This window comes from Mobula birostris, chromosome 20 (genome assembly GCF_030028105.1).
Source record: "Mobula birostris isolate sMobBir1 chromosome 20, sMobBir1.hap1, whole genome shotgun sequence".
NCBI lineage: Eukaryota > Metazoa > Chordata > Chondrichthyes > Myliobatiformes > Myliobatidae > Mobula > Mobula birostris.
The window spans coordinates 46,481,629-46,488,855 of NC_092389.1; positions in this window are offsets into that span (position 1 = coordinate 46,481,629).

Sequence of the window (7,227 nt, forward strand, 5' to 3'; positions counted from 1 at the left end):
ATGTTCAGTTCTTCAAAGCAGGCTTTGCACCCACAAGTTTCTGACTCAGAAGTGAGACTGCAATAAACACACTACATATTTATGAAGACAACATCATTTTCACAACAGCCTTTGCTTTTCTGAATGGAAAGCCATTAAGGTTGTTAAATGTGATCACATCAGAAGAGAAAAAGACAGAAGAGAGTGGCACCATGGTAATCCTGCCACATCAACTCAACCATAAGTGTAAGTGTTGCAAAGTTGTGAAATTAACTGAACAGGTGGAGATATAATATTCCAGCTTGGGGCTTCGGTGTTCAGAGTTCAATCCCAGCGTCCTGTAAGGAGTTTGTACGTCATCCCCATGGAATGTGTAGCTTTCATCCAGGTGCTCCAGTTTCCTCCCAGAGTCCAAAGGTTAGTTGGTCATTGCAAATTATCCAGTGATTAGGCTAGGGTCAAATCACAGGTTGCTGGGTGGCCCAGCTTGAAGGGCCAATGAGCCTACTATGTGCTGTATCTATAACCACAATCAAAATAAAATACAAATTGGACAGTGAATGACTGAACAAGTTTAAGGGACTGATGGTCCACATGTGGAGGGGCTGAGTTAGGTAGAACAAGACCCTCGAACAATGAAAGTGTGTGTCACCCCGGGGGAGGGACACGGAAGCAGCAATGGTTTTACGGTTTTAAAATTTAAGTTAATGCTCCAAAGATCACAAACACTGGAAGTATTGCAGAGAGAGCTCGATCATTGAAGGACTCCCACCACCCAAGATATGCCCTGTTCTCATTGCTGCCATCAGGAAGGAGATACTGAAGCCTGATGTTTGGGTGGTGGGTGGGGAGGTGCAGTATCGGAGTGTTGTGAGGCCGATTCTCGGTGATGGGGCTATTTACCTTCGGAGGAAAGTATGCTGTCGTGGATGAAGATGAATGAGGGGTCACAGGGTAACTCTTTGGTTAGTCCTACAGTGAAGCACAGTGTCAGAGGTTAAGGTCAAAGTTCAAATGAATTTGTTATCAAACTATGTACGATATAACTATGATCTGAGCAATGGGATCAACATGCATGAAACAGCTCACCCTAAATGCCTTCACCATCATTTTGGGGGATTTTAACAGGGCCAGTCTGAAAAAAATCACAGCAATTTCCATCAACAGATGACTTGCAATACCAGAGGAAACAACACACTGGACCATTGCTACACCACCATCAAGAATGCCTACCGTGCTATTCCACGCCCTCACTTCGGGAAGTCTGATCACCAAACTGTATGTCCACTCCCTGAGTATAGGCAGAGACTGAAGACTGCAGCACCAGTAGTGAGGACCAAGAAGGTTTGGACAAGGGAAGCACAGGAGTGCCTACAGGACTGTTTTGAATCAGTGGTCTGGACTGTATTCAGGGATTCATCTTTCAATCTGGATGAGCATGCTGCAGTTGTTAATCACTTCATTAAAACCCGTGTGGATGAGTGTGTGCCTACAAAGACTTGCTGTACGTTCCCAAACCAAAAGCCGTAGATGAACCAAGAGGTACGTCATCTGCTGAAAGCTAGATCTGTGGCATTCAAGTCTGGCAACACAGGCCTGTACTAGAAAACCAGTTATGATTTGCAGAGGACTATTTCAAGGGCGAAGAGACAATTTCGAACAAGGTTGGAGGTGATATCAGATGCATGGCAACTCTGGCAGGGTCTGCAAGACATTACTTCCTGCAAAGTGAAACCCAATAGCACTAATGGCAGCGATGCTTCACTACCAGATGAACTCAATGCCTTCTATGCACACTTTGAAAGGGAGAACACAACTACAGCTGTGAAGATCCCTGCTGCACCTGATGACCCTGTGATCTCCGTCTCAGAGGCTGATGTTAGACTGTCTTTAAAGAGAGTGAACCCTCACAAGGCAGAAGGCCCCAATGGAGTACCTGGTAAGGCTCTGAAAATCTGTGCCAACCAGCTGGCAGGAGACTTCAAGGACATTTTCAACCTCTTACTGCTACGGGCAGAAGTCCCACTTGCTTCAAAAAGGCAACAATTATACCAGTGCCTAAGAAGAATAATAGAAACATAGAAAATAGGTGCAGGAGTAGGCCATTCGGCCCTTTGAGCCTGCACTGCCATTTATTATGATCATGGCTGATCATCCAACTCAGAACACCACCCCAGCCTTCCCTCCATACCCCCTGACCCCCGTAGCCACAAGGGCCATATCTAACTCCCTCTTAAATATAGCCAATGAACTGGCCTCAACTGTTTCCTGTGGCAGAGAATTCCACAGATTCACCACTCTCTGTGTGAAGAAGAATGTGAGCTGCCTTAATGACTATCACCCAGTAGCACTCACATCGACAGTGAAGAAATGCTTTGAGAGGTTGGTTATGACTAGACTGAACTCCTGTCTCAGCAAGGACCTGGACCCAGTGTAATTTGCCTATCGCCACAATTGGTCAATGGCAGACGCAATCTCAATGGCTCTCCACGCAGCTTCAGACCACTGAGAAAACACAAACACCTACTGTATGTCAGGATGCTGTTCATCGACCATAGCTCAGCATTTAATACCATCATTCCCACAATCCTCAATGAGAAGTTGCAAAACCTGGGCCTCTGTACCTCCCTCTGCAATTGGATCCTCAGCTTCTTACCTGGAAGACCACAGTCTGTGTGTTTTGGGGATAATAATCTCCTCACTGACGGTCAACACTGGCACACCTCAGGGGTATGTACTTAGCCCACGGCTCTACTCTCTGTATACACATGACTATGTTGGCTGGGAACAGCTCAAATACCATCTATAAATTTGCTGACAATACAACCATTGTTGGTGGAACCTCAGGCGGTGACAAGAGTGAGGTATGCCAACTAGTGGAATGGTGTCGCAGCAACAACCTGGCACTCAATGTCAGTAAGGCAAAAGAGCTGATTGTGGACTTCAGGAATGGTAAGACCAAGGAGCAAATACCAATCCTCATAGAGGGATCAAAACTGGAGAGAGTGAGCAGCTTCAAGTTCCTCAGTGTCAAGATCTCTGAGGAACTAACCTGGTCCCAACATATCGATGTAGTCATAAAGAAGGCAAGACAGCAGCTATACTTTATTCAGAGGTTGAGGAGATTTGGCATGTCAACAAATACACTCAAAACCCTATATAACTGTACCATGGAGAGCATTCTGACAGGCTGCATCACTGTCTGGTATGGAGGGGCTACTGCACAGGACCGAAAGAAGCTGCAGAAGGTTGTAAATCTAATCAGCTCCATCTTGGGCACTATCCTACAAAGTATTGAGGACATCTTTAGGGAGCGGTGTCTCAGAAAGGCAGCATCCATTATTAAGGACCCCCAGCACCCAGGGCATGCCCTTTTCTCACTGTTACCATCAGGTAGGAGATACAGAAGCCTGAAGGCACACACTCAGCGATTCAGGAACAGCTTCTTCCCCTCTGCCATCCGATTCCTAAATAGATATTGAAGCATTGGACACTACCTCACTTTTTTTAATATAGTATTTCTGTTTTTGCACATATTTTAAAATCTATTCAATATACGTAATTGATTTAGACCATAAGACAAAGGAGCTGAAGTCGGCCATTCGGCCCGTCGAATCTGCTCCGCCATTTTTATCATGAGCTGATCCATTCTCCCATTTAGTCCCACTCCCCTGCCTTCTCACCATAACCTTTGATGCCCTAGCTACTCAGATACCTGTCAATCTCTGCCTTAAATACACCCAATGACTTGGCATCCACTGCTGCCCATGGTAACAAATTCCATAGATTCACCACCCTCTGGCTAAAAAAATTTCTTCGCATTTTTGTTCTGAATGGGTGCCCTTCAAACCTTAAGTCATGCCCTCTTGTACTAGACTCCCCAATCATGGGAAACAACTTTGCCACATCCATTCTGTCCATGCCCTTCAACATTCGAAATGTTTCTATGAGGTCTCCCTTCATTCTTTTAAACTCCAAGGAATGCAGTCCAAGAGCGGACAAACGTTCCTCATATGTTAACCCCCTCATTCCCGGAATCATTCTAGTGAATCTTCTCTGTACCCGCTCCAACGTCAGCACATCCTTTCTTAAATAAGGAGACCAAACCTGCCCACAGTACTCCAAGTGAGGTTTCACCAGTGCCTTATACAAAAGCTTTCCAATCCTCTAACTTTACACTAATTTTTGCTAGATTATATACCCTCTCTTTTCTTTTTATGCTGTCTTTGACTTCCCTTGTCAGTTACGGTTACCTCATTCTCTGTTTAGAATACTTTTTCATCTTTGGTTTCTAATTACCCTGCATCATCTGAATTGCCCCCAGAAACTTCAGCCACTTCAACACTAGAAACATCCCTAGTGATCCCATTCAATCAACTTTGGCCAGCTCCTCTCTCATGCCTCTAATTCCATTTACTCCCCCTCAAACTGCAAGGTAAATTCTATCATATTATGATCACTACCTCCTAAGGGTTCATTTAACTTAAACTCCATAATCAAATCTGGTTCATACATACACAAAACCCAAACTAGAATTGCCTTTCCCCTAGTGGGCTCAACCACAATCTGCTCTAAAAAGTCATCATGTAGGCATTCTACAAATTTCCTCTTGGTGGACAGGATTAAGGAAAACCCCCAAGGCATTCAACAAGTATGTGAAGAGCAAGAGGATAAGACGTGAGAGAATAGAACCAATCAAGTGTGACAGTGGAAAAGTGTGTATGGAACTGGAGAAGATAGCAGAGGTACTTAACGAGTATTTTACTTCAGTATTTACTACAGAAAAGGACCTTGGCGATTGTAGGGATGACTTACAGCAGACTGAAAAGCTTGAGCACGTAGATATTAAGGATGAGCTAGAGCTTTTGGAAAGCATCAAGTTGGATAAGTCACCGGGACCAGATGAGATGTACCCCAGGCTATTGTGGCAGGCGAGGAAGGAGATTGCTGAGCCTCTGGCAATGATCTTCACATTATCAATGGGGACGGGAGAGTTTCTGGAGGATTGGAGGGTTGCAGATGTTGTTCCATTATTCAAGAAAAGGAGTAGAGATAGCCCAGGATATTATAGGCCAGTGAGTCTTACTTCAGTGGTTGGTAAATTGATGGAGAAGATCCCGAGAAGCAGGATTTGTGAACATTTGGAGAGGCATAATATGATTAGGAATAGTCAGCATTTGTCAAAGGCAGGTCGTGCCTTACGTCCCGATTGAATTTTTTGAGGATGTGACTAAGCACATTGAATAAGGTAGAGCCATAGTTGTAGTGTATATGGATTTTAGCAAGCCATTTGATAAGGTACCCCATGCAAGGCTTATTGAGAAAGTAATGAGGCATGGGATCCAAGGGGACACTGCTTTGTGGATCCAGAACTGGCTTGCAAAAAGGAGGCAAAAAGTGGCTGTATACAGGTCATATTCTGCATGGAGGTCAGTGACCAGTGGAGTGCCTCAGGGATCTGTTCTGGGACTCTTACTCTTTGTGATTTTTATAAATGACCTGGATGAAAATTTGATGATGACATAAGGGTTGGGGGTGTTGTGGATAGTGTGGAGGGCTGTCAGAGGTTACAATGGGACATTGATAGGATGCAAAACTGGAATGAGAAGTGGCAGTTGAAGTTCAATCCAGATAAGTGTGAAGTGGTTCATTTTGGTAGGTCAAATATGATGGCAGAATATAGTATTAATATTAAGACTTCTTGCAGTGTGGAGGATCAGCGGGATCTTGGGGTCTGAGTCCATAGGACACTCAAAGCTGCTGCGCAGGTTGACTCTGTGGTTACGAAGGCATACGGTGCATTGGCCTTCATCAATCATGGGACTGAGTTTAGGAGCTGAGGGGTAATGTTGCAGCTATATAGGACCCTGATCAGACCCCACTTGGAGTACTGTGCTCAATTCTGGTTGCCTCACTACAGGATGTGAAAACCATAGAAAGGGTGCAGAGGAGATTTACAAGGATGTTGCCTGGATTGTGGAGCATGTCTTATGAGAATAGATTGAGTGAACTCTGCCTTTTTCCCTTGGAGCGATGGAAGATGAGAGGTGACCTGATGGAAGTGTATAAGATGATGAGAGGCACTGATTGTGTGGATAGTCAAGAGGCTTTTTCCCAGGGCTGAAATGGCTAGCATGAGGGGCACAGTATTAAGGTGCTTGGAAATAGGTACAGAGGTGTCAGGGGAAGTTGTTTTTTTTTTAAACACACAGAGTGCTAAGTGCGTGGAATGGGCTGCCGGCGACAGTGGTGGAGGTAGATACGATAGAGTCTTTTAAGAGACTCCTGGACAAGTACATGGAGCTCAGAAAAATAGAGGGCTATAGGAAACCCTATGTAATTTCTAAGGTAAGGACATATTTGGCACAGCTTTGTGGGCTGAATGGCCTGTATTGTGCTGTAGGTTTTCTATCCCACGATTGATGAAGACGAATGCGCCGTATGCCGCCTTAACCACAGAGTCAACCTGCGCAGCAGCTTTGAGTGTCCTATGGACTCGGACCCCAAGATCCCTCTGATCTTCCACACTACCAAGAGTCTTACCATTAATAGCCCAAAATACACTTTGCAATTGTTTTAGGAGGGCCAACAGAATTAACTGAGTTCTGAGTATCAATCTAATTTCCTTTCATGGCCTTGCTCATCCTTCCCTCCCTCTCACATTTCTGTCCTACAACTCTAGTCTTTCATACAATCCTCACTTCAGTCACAAATGGCAAATGTGCCTTCAGCTGTTGTGGCTCCAAACTCCAGAAGTAAATCCTCTGCATTTCTGAGTTACTGATTCAACACTCCTTAAAGCTCTATGACATGAACCAAAATTTAATTTTTCTTACCTGTATCAGTGTTCTTTCCAATATTCAATTCCCTCTGCTAAACATTATTAAAATGTGTTAACTCAGGGCCAAATTTCACTATTTGTACTTTTTTTCTCCTTCCCAATTTTAAACTGGAGCATTTTATCATAAAATTAAAACATCAATAAGAAACATATTTCCAAATATGCATCTTGAGTGATTTTTGGGTTTAGGTAATTTACATTTAGCAAATTGCTTTGGCTACTTGAAAATGTATTGTTGATTTAATTTGGAACAATGCATTCCTAGAAGTTGTGAATCCCAGTCCACAGACCTGCTGGCATCTGTGGGATGGATGTGAATCAGTAGGTGTGAGGTTTGTATGTAGCTTCAAAAGAAAGCATTGTCTATACTTTGTAAATATGGATTGTCCTTTGTGTTTAGCAAATAA